Source organism: Lissotriton vulgaris, chromosome 9 (genome assembly GCF_964263255.1).
Source record: "Lissotriton vulgaris chromosome 9, aLisVul1.2, whole genome shotgun sequence".
In the NCBI taxonomy this organism is placed as follows: Eukaryota; Metazoa; Chordata; class Amphibia; order Caudata; family Salamandridae; genus Lissotriton; species Lissotriton vulgaris.
In genome coordinates this window covers 456,490,719-456,505,588 of record NC_141697.1, presented here as the reverse complement: position 1 = coordinate 456,505,588, position 14,870 = coordinate 456,490,719, and the positions used below count along the sequence as shown (strand labels likewise).

Genomic DNA, 14,870 nt, shown 5'->3' with positions numbered 1-14,870 from the left:
CTCAATCCACTGCTGATGATGTCACATATTACATCATTCATGACATGGTCAGTGACATCACTGATGACATCACCCAGTGACTGTATGTTTCTGTAAAATTAAAATATGTCTTACATATTGAAGAATGAGTGGATGTATAAGTGTCTGGATGAAGGATTTAGTAGGTGCCTGACTGACTGTATGAGAGAGTGATTAAATGTGTCTCACTGAGTGCATGGGTTAGTGACTAAACTGTCTTAATTTGTGCATCATTATATCTGTTGTTCTGTAAACTGCTGCATGTTTTGATCAGTAGCTATTTGAGTAACTATATGGGTTATTGATTGGTTGGCCAAGTATTTGTATGGGAGAGTGAGTGTGTGTGTGTGGGTGGCTGGGATGTGTGTACTCTGTGCATAGATGTGTGAGCAGTTGATTCACTAGATGTATGGGTTCAAAAGTGCATGTTGAATCAGCTGTATGGGCGGTTGACTGTGTGCATGAGTGTATTGGTGAGTGAATGGATATCTCAGTGCTACATGTCAAAGTAAGTACATATGTTAAACACAGTACATGTGAGAGTTGACATATATAAATAACTGTGCATAAGAGCCAGTGAATGTGTGAGTGGCTGTATAGATCATTGTAAACTTGTATCAGGGATTGTATAAGAGAGTAAATATGTGTTAGTATATGTTTGAATAAGTAAGGTGTGTATAACTGTATAGTTGAGGAAATGGAGGTGTGATTGATTTTTTGCATGACTGACTGGGTGTGTGAGTAACTCCATGGATGAGTGACAGTCTGTGAGTGTCTGTTTACACTGATTGTATCTAAGGTTATATTAGAGTCTGAAGAGGTTCATTGTATTATCACATAAATGATATCATCAGTGATGTGATGAGTAATGTCAAATGAGATGTCATCAGTGATGTTATTTGAGATGTCATCAGTGATGTCATCAGTGATGTCATTTGAGATGTCATCAGTGATGTCATCAGTGATGTCACTGACCATGTCATGAATGATGTAATATGTGACATCATCAGCAGTGGATTGCGGGTGCGCGATATATAGTTAGTGCAACTAACTATATATGCGAATTTCAATGGTTTTGTGTGAGTAAAATAAGGTTTTGTAAATGCTAATCCCTAACTATATATGGTCTATAACCTATGGTTTTTTCAGTGAATTCTCAAGGTTTTGTAAATGCTAATTCCTAACTATATATGGTCTATAACCTATGTTTTTTTCAGTGAATTTCAATGTTTTTTATAGCAAATATCAAAAACTGTTAAATGTATTATTCTTTTAAATGGAAAATATATTTTATATGTTTTTAATATAATTTTTTTATGCATCTGCCAAACCCTAACCTCTTAATAGTGCTCTGTGGTGGAATTGATTTTGGGACTATGACTGGGGTTGGTCTGGAAATGCTTTTAAAGGACACCTTTCATCAATTGAAGACACTTTCTCCCCAAACTGCCTTGGTATATTCCAATATATGCCAATGACAGAAATGGAAGTGGTCCAACCAATTTTTTCCACAATTTGAGAAAGCACGGAAACATGTGAATAAATCTGTTTCTGCTTACATGAGAGAATTTACAATGGGTTTAATATACAACAATAACTTGCGTTACAACATACAAGACATCTACAGAGGAGATGGTGTGCACTTCTCCGATGAGGGGAATAGAATATTCCTCCTGAATTTAAAACTGTCCATTGGAACCTACTTGTAAGTACCTTAATTAGCCACAGAACCCAATAGCTCTTTTCATTGCTACCCTACCTCTGATCATTCAAAACGTTTATCTTTTTCAAACTTTTTAAAAAAAATTTCACCAAAGTACGCTCCCCGGTCCGCTTACCGATGCGCGCTATATTATTATTATTTTTTTTGCCTATATGAGCGTCCTAAGCCCCCCTCAGAAAACCTAGAGGGTCACAAAGTGTCTACCGTGCCCCCTTCTACCCATTCCGAACATTGTTTGTCCTCCATCTTGTGTCTCAATTCTACCGATACACAAAATGGAGGACTCCTGTAACGCTGCCGGTTCGCGTACCGGGGCGCGCACCGGTGAGCGCTCGCTAAAAAAAGGTGGGAAAGTAATTTACAGAAAAACCACTAGAGACACTTTCATCAAATATAGAATAGGCCCTACTACATAGCAGTCCCTACCATTTACCCAAATCTGATGGAATTCCATTGAGAAAATTATGCTGTAGGCCTGACTAAATATCCTGATGTAAATTACCTAACAAAAACACTTATGAAGTGTTAGAATTGACAACCAATTAAAATGCTACTTTCATTATCTTCTATTATTTCATGACATTTGATTGGTTATGTACCTGAATATATATAAAGAAAGAGAGAGAAACATAGCCATTTTGACTACTACTTCCTGAAGTACATTTCAAGTGCATTTCAACTGACAACTTAAACTTCTTTTTGAAAGGTAAGATGTTATTTTAAAAACTGAAGTATGTTGTGCACTTTAAGTTAATTTGGAAAACATTTTCTGATAGTTATATACTATCCCTCTGTAATAGTTATAGAATAAGATAGACTTCTCGGTTATAGTTATGGATGGAGTTAGGCTTGTCTTGTATTATTGTGAATTTACTTAGGCTTTATCACATACACTTTTTTTATATTTTTACTTCCACTCTGATACCATACACTGCCCAAAGATAAAATCACTGTTAAAAAAACCAAAGTACCTGTCTGAACTTAAACCCAACAATGCCCTATCTCTACTGATATATTTTTTTAAATTCAAATTACAGCACAAAAATGGAAGGAGAGCAAATAAATTCCATCGAAATTGTTCTGGAAAGCAACAATGATAAAGTTATTGAACCCAATGACTCAGAATTCATGGATGAATCACGGGACTATGAACTACTTCAATGTGTACAATCAGTAGATTTCCTGATTGAAAATGAGGACATTTCTGACAATCAATTATTAGAAGTTCTTTTAAATTTTGAAAAAGAATCTGAGAAATAAATTTATATTTAATAATTCAAAAATTGTTTGAGACATTATTCATTTTTATATGTATTTTTTAAACTAGTACCAAATTGATTATAATGTAAAGTCAGACTTTAAATATACTGTGCAACTTTTTTGTGTTACATAGTAAGTTTGCTCATAGTTACTTCCTTTCTCCCACTATTTTATCTCCAATGTGTATTTAACATCTCTTTATCATCCCTTGCCTCCATATTCTTTCTGCTTTCCTCACAGACTATGCTATGAATTCCATATACCACAATAACTTCTGAAACAACATGCAAGATATCTACAAAGAAAACGGTGTATATTTATTTTTAGACTCTGCATTGGTACCTACATGTTGGTACTTAAATAAAAAAACAAAAAAAAAAAACAATCAATAAACATACATTATTTGAACATTCTTTCATTCTATTTTCCCTATATGACGCTCCCCGGACCGCTTCCCGGTGCGCGTACCGAGTGCTCCCCCTGCAAAAAAAAAAGGTAATAAAATTTTTTTTTTTTGCCCCGCGGGGCCCTTTTAAAGCCTCCTCATCAAACCTAGGGGGTCAGGGAGGATGTACTCTGCCCCCTTATGCTCATTTCCCCCTTTGTTTTTGCCACCTCTTGTGTCTCGATCCTACCGAGACACAAGATGGCGCCGCTCCGGACTGTTTAGAATGTTCACAGTCACCGGGGAGCCAATCCGCTTCTCCTCGCGAAGTTCCGTTACGCGTCAGGTACGCGAACCGGGTGCTAACCGCGACGCTGTCACAGATATATCTATTTTTTAAAACGTTAATTTCTCAAAATTCACTGGAGCACATATATTGAGACATAGCAAAGGCACTTAGGGCAAACCATATCTACAATTTTGCCAAGTTTCGTGTAAATCCATTCAGCCGTTCGAGCTAAAAGTGATTCCAACCGCCCTATGGAAAAATGAATGGGAAAAACGCGTTTTGGGACCCCCCTTTTTTCTCGGCCCCCCCTTGATGAAACCCCCCCAAATGTTCAGGGGCTGCTCAGAAACAAAATGTGCCATTTTCCTGAAAATTTCAGCCAATTCCGTCCACAAACGCCAAAGTTATTTGACATAGAATTTTCAGAAATCCCATAGGAAAAAAATCCTAACTATATATACCTACTGGCGACCGCCAGTAGGTAATATATATATATATATATATATATATATATATATATATATATATATATATATATATTCACTGAAAAAACCATAGGTTATAGACCATATATAGTTAGGGATTAGCATTTAAAAAACCTTATTTTATTTGCACAAAACCATTGAAATTCCATATATAGTTAGTTGCACTAACTATATATCGCGGACCCGCAATCCACTGCTAATGATGTCACATATTACATCATTCATGACATGGTCAGTGACATCACTGATGACATCACTGATGACATCTCAAATGACATCACTGATGACATCACTGATGACAACACCCAGTGACTGTATGTTTCTGTAAAGTTAAAATATGTCTTACATATTGAAGAATGAGTGCATGTATAAGTGTCTGGATGAAGGATTTAGTAGGTGCATGACTGACTGTATGAGAGAATGATTAAATGTGTCTCTCTGAGTGTATGGGTTAGTGATTAAAGTGTCTTAGTTTGGCAATCATTATTTATGTTGTTCTGTAAACTGCTGCATGCTTAAATCAGTAGCTATATCAGTAACTATATGGGTTATTGAATGGTTGCCCAAGTATTTGTATGGGAGACTGAGTATGTGTGTGGGTGGCTGGGAGGTGTATAACTCTGTGCATAGATGTGTGAGCAGTTGATTCCCTAGGTGTATGGGTTCAAAAGTGCATGTAGAAACAGCTGTATGGACAGTTGACTGTGTGCATGAGTATATTGGTGAGTGAATGGATATCTCAGTGCTACATGTCAAAGTAAGTACATATGTAAAACACACTCCATGTGAGAGTTGACATATATATATATATAACTGAACATAAGAGCCAGTGAATGTGTGAGTGGCTGTATGAATCATTGTGAACTTGTATCAAGGAGTGTATAAGAGAGTAAATATGTGTTACTATATGTTTGAATAAGTAAGGTGTGTATAACTGTATAGTTGAGGAAATGGAGATGTGATTGATTCTTTGCATGACTGACTAGGTGTGTGAGTAACTCCATGGATGTGTGACAGTCTGTGAGTGCCTGTTTACACTGAGTGTATCTAAGGTTATATTAGAGTCTGAAGATGTATTATCACATAAATGATATCATCAGTGGTGTAATCCGTAATGTCAAATGAGATGTCAGTGATGTCATCAGTGATGTCATTTGAGATGTCATCAGTGATGTCATCAGTGATGTCATTTGAGATGTCATCAGTGATGTCATCAGTGATGTCACTGACCATGTCATGAATGATGTAATATGTGACATCATTAGCAGTGGATTGCGGGTCCGCGATATATAGTTAGTGCAACTAACTATATATGGAATTTCAATGGTTTTGTGCAAATAAAATAAGGTTTTTTAAATGCTAATCCCTAACTATATATGGTCTATAACCTATGGTTTTTTCAGTGAATTTTCAAGGTTTTGTAAATGCAAATTCCTAACTATATATGGTCTATAACCTATTTTTTTTTCTGTGAATATATATATATATATATATATATATATATATATATATATATATATATATATATATATATATATATATCCTACTGGCAGTAGGTAGTTATAGTTAGGATTTTTTTCAATACAAAATCTCAAAATTCTATTGTGAATAACTTTAACGCCGGTTGACGAATCTGCCTGAAAATTTCCTCAAATTTGCCTCGCGGAGCTCCGGTCCTTCCTTGAAAGTTTGGGGGGGATTTGTCAAGTGGTGGCCAAGATAAAAGGGGTGTCCCAAAACGTGTTTTCTCCATGTTAATTTCCATAGGGCGGTCAAACTCACTTTTAGCCCGAACGGCTGAATGGATTTCCACCAAACTTTACAAAATTGTAGGAACTGGTAGCCTGATGGGCCTTTGCTATGTCTCAAGATATGTGCTCCAGTGGATTTTGAGTAATTTCGGTTCAAAAAAATATATATATCTATGGCCGCGCACCGGGGAGCACAGCGGGTGCAACACGCGAGGTGCGCACGGAAAGCTGATTGGCTCTCGGGTGTCTGTAAACATTCCAAACAGTCCGACCGGCTGCCATCTTGAGTCTCGGTAGGATAGAGACACAAGAGGTGAAAAAAAAAGGGGGAAATGACCATAAGGGGGCAGGGTAGACCCCCCCGACCCCCTAGGTTTGATGTGGGGGCTATAAAACGGGCCCTGCGGTGCAAAATATATATATATATTTTTTTGATTTGCACGGGGGAGCACCCGGTACGCGCACCGGGGAGCGGACCGGGGAGCGGCCCATGGGGAAAGAAGACTGACAGAGTTATTAAAAAATGTAGCCTTTTTTATGAATTGGAGGTATTTCTAAAAAGGTCGCCAGTAGGTATATATAGTTAGGATTTTTTCTCTATGGGACTTTTGAAAATTCTATGCCTAATAACTTTGGCGTTTGTGGACGGAATTGGCTGAAATTTTCAGGAAAATGGCACATTTTGTTTCTGAGCAGCCCTTGAAAATTTGGGGGGGTTTTGTGGAGGGGGGGCCGAGAAAAAAGGGGGGTCCCAAAACGCGTTTTTCCCATGTTAATTTCCATAGGGCGGTTGGACTCACTTTTAGCCCGAACGGCTGAATGGATTTTCACGAAACTTGGCAAAATTGTAGGGACTGTTAGCCCGATGTGCCTTTGCTAGGTCTCAATATATGTGCTTCAGTGGATTTTGAGAAATTAACGTTTAAATCAAGATATATATCTGTAACAGCGCTCCGGGCAGCTATCCGGTTAGCGAACCTTTCGCGTAACGGAACTTTGCGATGAGAAGCTGATTGGCCCTCCGGTGTCTGTCAACATTCTAAACAGTCCGGAGCGGCCGCCATCTTGTCTCTCGGTAGGATCGAGAGACAAGAGGAGGGCAAAACAAAGGGGGAAATTACCATAAGGGGGCATAGTAGATCCTCGTTGACCCCCTAGGTTTTATGTGGAGGTTTTAAAAGGGCCTAGGAGGGTCCAAAAAAAAAAAAAAAAAAAAAAAAAAAAAATTTTTTTTTTGCGTGGTAAGCGCCAAGTTCGCGGACCGGAAAGCGTTCTGGGCAGCGAACTTTATGGATAAAAGAATGAAAGACTTTTCTAATACTGTATGTTAATTGTTTGTTGTTTTTCTTGTTTTTAAGCAATTATTTATTATTGTGATTGTGTTTCAAAATTTAATAACATTTCTAACATTTAACTAGTTTATGAATTACATATAAAAATGATTAAAGACTCAAAATTTTTTTAATATTACATACAATTTTATTTTTCGGATTGTTTTTCAAAATTTAATACAACGTCTAGCATTTCACTGTCTGATATGTGTTCTTGTTCAGTGAACATAAGTTCCAACATTTGACCGTCATCATAATGAAGTAAATGATCCACAGATTCTATACATTGAACTAATTCATGGTCCCGTGATTCATCCATGAAATCTGAGTCATCATTGTCCTCAATAACTTTTTCTGTGTTGTTCTCCAGAACAATTTCGAAGGAAACATTCTGCTCACCTTCCATTTTATTGCTGTAATTTGCATAAAAAATAAATATATCAGTAGAGATAGGGCACTGTTGGGTTTAAGTTCAGACAGGCACTTGTGAGTTTATAACAGAGAAGTAATCTATGGGCACTGTATGGTTTCAGGCGTGAAGTAGTACTATTAAAAAGTGCCTGTGAAGAAGCCTAAGTAAATTCATAATTATACCACAGAAACCTAAATCAGTCCATAATTATAATAAAGAAGCCTTTCTGAATGTCTAACTCTTACAGAGGGATAGTATATAACTATCTGAAAAAGTTTACCATATTTACTTATAGTGCACAATATACTTCAGTTTTAAAAATAACAACTTACCTTTAGAAACAAGTTGATGTTATTAGTGATATTCTAAATGATATATACAACAACAAGTAGTAGTCAAAATGGCTGTGTTTCCTTCTCTCCCTTTATATATATACAGGTATATAACCAATCAAATGTCAGGTAATAAAAGTAGAAAATGAAAGTAACATTTTCATTGGTTGTCAATTCCAACAATTCAGATGTGTTTTGTGAAGTAATTTACCTCACGGTACTTGGAGAGGTCTACAGGCTAAATGGCTAAATGGAATTTCAATAAAATTTGTGAGAATGGAAGAGATTGTTATGTAGTATGAGCTAATCTATATTTGGTGAGAGTGTCTCTAGTCGTTTTTCTGTAAATTACTTTCCCGCCTTTTTTTAGGACCGCTTTCCGGGAAGCGGCCCGGTTAGCGAACCTTAAGCGTCTCGGGAGTCCACCATTTTGTGTTTCGGTCGCATTAAGATACAAGATGGAGGGCAAATAATGTTTAGAATGGGTAGAAGGGGTCATGGTAGACTTATCTTGACCCCCTAGGTTTTCTGAGCGTGGCTGAGGAGGCTTATATGTGCGGAAAAAAAACTTTTTTTAAAAAAATTCAGCGAGGTTAGCTTTCGGTTAGCGAACCGGGTAGCGCTCCGGGGAGCGAATTTTGTCGAAAATTAGTGAAAAAAGTTAGAGAAAAATAATAATTGTGAGTGATCAGATGTAGGGTAGCTCTGAGAAGAGCTTTTGGGTTTATGGTACATTTAGGTACTTATAAGTAGGTACCAATGCACAGTCTTAAATTCAGAATGAAAATTCTGTTGCCCTCATCTGAGAAGTGAACTCCATCTCCTCTGTAGATATCTTGCATGTAGTAACGCAAGTTATTGTTGTACAGAGAGCCCATTCCATGGTCTCTCATGTAAGCTGAAACAGATTTGTTTACATGCTTCCTCGCTTTCTCAATTTGTGGACAAAATTGGTTGGACCACCTCCATTTCTGTCTTTGGCATATATTGGAATATACCAAGGCAGTTTGAGGAAAAAGTGCCATTAATTGCTCAAAGGTGTCCTTTAAAAGCATTTCCAGACCTACCCCTGTCAAAGTGCCCAAATCATTACCTCCACAGTGCACTATTAACAGGTCAGGTTTTGGCAAATGCATAAAGGTTTTCACCAATGGTATCAATTGGTGACATTTTAATCCTCTTTGGCCCAACCACTTAATTTCCACATCTTGTAAATTGAGGTTAGGTAAATTTCTGCTCTCAGCATACCTTTGAGCCCAGTGGATGTAACTATGTTCAACAATCCAGACCTTAAACATGGTGGGAGAAGGTTGTTCTGCAGTCAGATGAAGTGTGGTAATGAAAGGGCAGTTGAAACAGTAGGAGTTTCTAAAGAAAAAAAACTGTGGATTTACAATGCTAATGATTCATTAGCAGTGATTGGTGCATTTCCATTTCTGAAAACAGAAAGTTAGGGTGGATGGATGTGTTCTTTGAAAGATGTAATTTGAATGGTCAAGGAAGAAACATTTAATGAAAGATTGCACTGGATACGCAGGTGCACTGAGAGTTCAGAGTTCAATTGAAACATTGTTGTGTGAATTTGCAAACATGAGAGGTTTTTCAGGAGGTGGTTGCTAAGCAAAAAAGGCAGAGAAGGCAAAATGTTCCTAAAACACAAAAAAAATATAACACAAAAAAAGAAGAAAAAAAAGTTCTTTTTAGAAATACCTCCAATTCATAAAAAAGGCTACATTTTTTAATAACTCTGTCAGTCTTCTTTCCCCATGGGCCGCTCCCCGGTCCGCTCCCCGGTGCGCGTACCGGGTGCTCCCCCGTGCAAATCAAAAAAATATATATATATATTTTGCACCGCAGGGCCCGTTTTATAGCCCCCACATCAAACCTAGGGGGTCGGGGGGGTCTACCCTGCCCCCTTATGGTCATTTCCCCCTTTTTTTTTCACCTCTTGTGTCTCTATCCTACCGAGACTCAAGATGGCAGCCGGTCGGACTGTTTGGAATGTTTACAGACACCCGAGAGCCAATCAGCTTTCCGTGCGCACCTCGCGTGTTGCACCCGCTGTGCTCCCCGGTGCGCGGCCATAGATATATATATTTTTTTGAACCGAAATTACTCAAAATCCACTGGAGCACATATCTTGAGACATAGCAAAGGCCCATCAGGCTACCAGTTCCTACAATTTTGTAAAGTTTGGTGGAAATCCATTCAGCCGTTCGGGCTAAAAGTGAGTTTGACCGCCCTATGGAAATTAACATGGAGAAAACACGTTTTGGGACACCCCTTTTATCTTGGCCACCACTTGACAAATCCCCCCCAAACTTTCAAGGAAGGACCGGAGCTCCGCGAGGCAAATTTGAGGAAATTTTCAGGCAGATTCGTCAACCGGCGTTAAAGTTATTCACAATAGAATTTTGAGATTTTGTATTGAAAAAAATCCTAACTATAACTACCTACTGCCAGTAGGATATATATATATATATATATATATATATATATATATATATATATATATATATATATATATATATATATATATATATATATATATATATATATATATATATATATATATATATATATATATATATATATATATATATTCACAGAAAAAAACATAGGTTATAGACCATATATAGTTAGGAATTTGCATTTACAAAACCTTGAAAATTCACTGAAAAAACCATAGGTTATAGACCATATATAGTTAGGGATTAGCATTTAAAAAACCTTATTTTATTTGCACAAAACCATTGAAATTCCATATATAGTTAGTTGCACTAACTATATATCGCGGACCCGCAATCCACTGCTAATGATGTCACATATTACATCATTCATGACATGGTCAGTGACATCACTGATGACATCACTGATGACATCTCAAATGACATCACTGATGACATCACTGATGACATCTCAAATGACATCACTGATGACATCATTGACATCTCATTTGACATTACGGATTACACCACTGATGATATCATTTATGTGATAATACATCTTCAGACTCTAATATAACCTTAGATACACTCAGTGTAAACAGGCACTCACAGACTGTCACACATCCATGGAGTTACTCACACACCTAGTCAGTCATGCAAAGAATCAATCACATCTCCATTTCCTCAACTATACAGTTATACACACCTTACTTATTCAAACATATAGTAACACATATTTACTCTCTTATACACTCCTTGATACAAGTTCACAATGATTCATACAGCCACTCACACATTCACTGGCTCTTATGTTCAGTTATATATATATATATGTCAACTCTCACATGGAGTGTGTTTTACATATGTACTTACTTTGACATGTAGCACTGAGATATCCATTCACTCACCAATATACTCATGCACACAGTCAACTGTCCATACAGCTGTTTCTACATGCACTTTTGAACCCATACACCTAGGGAATCAACTGCTCACACATCTATGCACAGAGTTATACACCTCCCAGCCACCCACACACATACTCAGTCTCCCATACAAATACTTGGGCAACCATTCAATAACCCATATAGTTACTGATATAGCTACTGATTTAAGCATGCAGCAGTTTACAGAACAACATAAATAATGATTGCCAAACTAAGACACTTTAATCACTAACCCATACACTCAGAGAGACACATTTAATCATTCTCTCATACAGTCAGTCATGCACCTACTAAATCCTTCATCCAGACACTTATACATCCACTCATTCTTCAATATGTAAGACATATTTTAACTTTACAGAAACATACAGTCACTGGGTGTTGTCATCAGTGATGTCATCAGTGATGTCATTTGAGATGTCATCAGTGATGTCATCAGTGATGTCACTGACCATGTCATGAATGATGTAATATGTGACATCATTAGCAGTGGATTGCGGGTCCGCGATATATAGTTAGTGCAACTAACTATATATGGAATTTCAATGGTTTTGTGCAAATAAAATAAGGTTTTTTAAATGCTAATCCCTAACTATATATGGTCTATAACCTATGGTTTTTTCAGTGAATATATATATATATATATATACGTGTTCTATTATTACAATTAAACAATAATACATTAAAATACAAATGAAAATTAATATTTTAATAATAGTTTTACAGTTTATATGTGTAAATAAACATACTCACACACATATATATGTGTGTTTAGAAAAGTATATATTTATATATATTTTATATATTGTTTAAATATATTCAATTTACATTATATCACTTTTAAATGTTATTTATTTTTTACATTTTTCATCAGCGCAAACAGCTACCCAAAAAGGGTTTCCTGGCGCTATCAGAGAGCAGCAGAGGAAAAAAGCGGACTACTGGCTAAAGAGCCAGGTTTTAATTGACTTTCGAAACAGTAAGAGATTGGGTTGAATGAGAAGAGAAAGAGGGAGAGCATTCCACAGTACAGGACCCAAATACGAAAATGACCGACCACCCGTACGGGAAAGTCTGACCTTAGGGACCTGGAATTTGGCTTGTGTAGCAGACTGAAGGGTGCGAGAAGGTATGTAAGGGCTAAGTGTTGTAGATAGCTGGGAGCTCTGTCGTACCTAATACAAAACATATAGGTTAGGGCCTTGAACCTAGTCTGTTTTTAGACTGAGAGCCAATGTAGATTCCCCAGCAGACTGTAGGCCGAGGAGATTCTGGAGACCCGGCACAATAGTCTAGCAGCAGAGTTTTGCACACGCTGCAGCTTGCGTATAACATCTTTATTAGCTCCCAGGTAAAGGATGTTACCATTGTCCAGCATAGATGTAACAAGGGCCTGGACTACGGTTCTCTGGGTAGGGACAGGCAACATACACACAATCTTCCTCAACCATCTCAGGACGGTAAAGCAAGTAGCCGCAACCTTGGTAACCTGTTGACGCATAGATAAAGATTTTTCGATAATGAAACCAAGGTTGCAGACCTGCGAGGAGGGCTGAGGGAGATGTTAAAATATTTCATGTTTATTATGTTTAACTATATACATTTAAAAAACCGATATTTTTGTATCTATGTTTTCATATTAGTGTAAAACAATATTTTTCCGATATTTTTGTCATTATCAATAAATGTATAGGAAAATAATACCTTTGGGCTCGATATGTTTGACACAATATTTTGTCAGTGAACCACCCCCGCCATGCACAAACAGACATCCTGTGAAGTGTGGGGCTGGCTGACTCTCTGGGGGTTGGTCCCAGGGCCTGGCTAAAGGGCAGGCCTTATGGCCAATCCCCCACTGTGCACGGACAAGGGCTGTGCGCGGCATGGGTTTGGCTGAATGTGGGGAGTTGGCCACAGGGCCAGCCAGAGGCCTGGGCCTGCAGCCAACCCCCTGCCACGCACAGCCTCTGGCTGTGTGTAACAGGGGGTTGGATTTACGTATGGTAAATAAATATTTATTTACGTTAAAAAAAACTAGAAATTCACTGAAAAAAACAAAGTAACTTCATAGTTAGGTGAAATTTTCAGGAACAACATAACTCTTTATACTCTAAACACCACTGAAATTCCCCAGTTATAATTACAGTTATCTCAAGTAACTATAACTTGCGCCATAAGGTAACTATATCTCTCACACTCTCCTTGCACTGATAATTAACCCACCTATTATATCAATCATGACATTTTCTATGATATCATTGCGAGTTATAGTTACCTTAGGGAACAAGTCAATATTAGCATTCAAATCCTCATAGCAATGCTGGTGCCACACTCTGTTAGAGATTCCTTTCAAGGGTTTTAATGAATCACTCATTAAATACGTAATGCATTCCAACTTCATGGTCTTGGTCACAGTTGTTAAGTGTCTGTTTTCTCTTTCTTTTAAAGTTTACCCACCAATTGTGCATGAGCTCATTCTAGTTTTTGTGGTCACGATGTGTATCAATGACGTAACAAAACTTGAGGGAGCCCCAGTGCAAAGTACATGGCACTCCTCATCCCCGCTACCTCCGGGCCCAGTCAGGAGCTCCCAGGCCAGGACCCTGTGCACAGTGCCAGGAGGGGCCACTGGAGCTCGAGCCCCTCCACACTGTGTGGGCTGTGGGGGCTAATGTTACACCACTGATGTGTATATGTTTAAAAGTGCCCATGTTCTCTGTGCTTCTAATCTTAATGTACAATATGTGTAGTTGCGATTGATTTCATATCACCAATTTATTGTTTGAAATAGGCAATTTTACAGGAATGTTTCTTAAACTATGAGTTCATTCACTTAATCCATCTCTTATTTTCCAAGTTATTGAATTCACTGGCACCTGGCAATTCACTATATTGCCCTCTAGTGGGTAACACTTGAGTTTAGCTGCTGTTTATTTATATTTGCATGCAATGATGCCCGTTAAATATACATTTTTCAATATGAATATTCAATTGCTCATATACCTGCCCTCCAGCGGGCATGATGGATATAAGGCAGCAGCGTTTCAGCACACAGGCCTGGATCATGGGTCAAGGGATTGTGTGCCTAAATGCATTGGGCGTAAGTTGTTTGGTTTGCCACGCTCTTTTTAATATGACAGTTCCTGCAGCTTGAATTATGGAATGCTTGCTACCCTTGTGATGGGATTGAAGTGTAGTGATATAATTATATATATGTAGAAATGAAAAGCAAAGATACTTCCGATATAAAAAAGAATTCCGTATATAATGGCCCTTCCTGTGTATTTATTGTGTTATAATGACTCCTGATGTAATGATGTGTGAAGTAATGACTGGCATTCACCATGGCACTTTATGGAATGTTGATCTCAGCCCCAAGTCCCACAGTCATCCTTCAGACAACTGCAATTGCTCAAAAACACCATGTATTCATCTTGAACCCCACTTTGTGGTAGTTAGAGCACTTGTGAATGCGAGCTTCGAGTACGTC

At 37.7% G+C, this 14,870-nt stretch overlaps 1 protein-coding gene across 1 annotated transcript in view; it reads right to left on the bottom strand.

The window, feature by feature from the left end:
- ADSS1 (adenylosuccinate synthase 1) overlaps positions 1–14,870 on the bottom strand; it is a 478,155-nt gene that overhangs the window by 220,309 nt on the left and 242,976 nt on the right. The gene's annotated exons all lie outside the window — the stretch shown is intronic.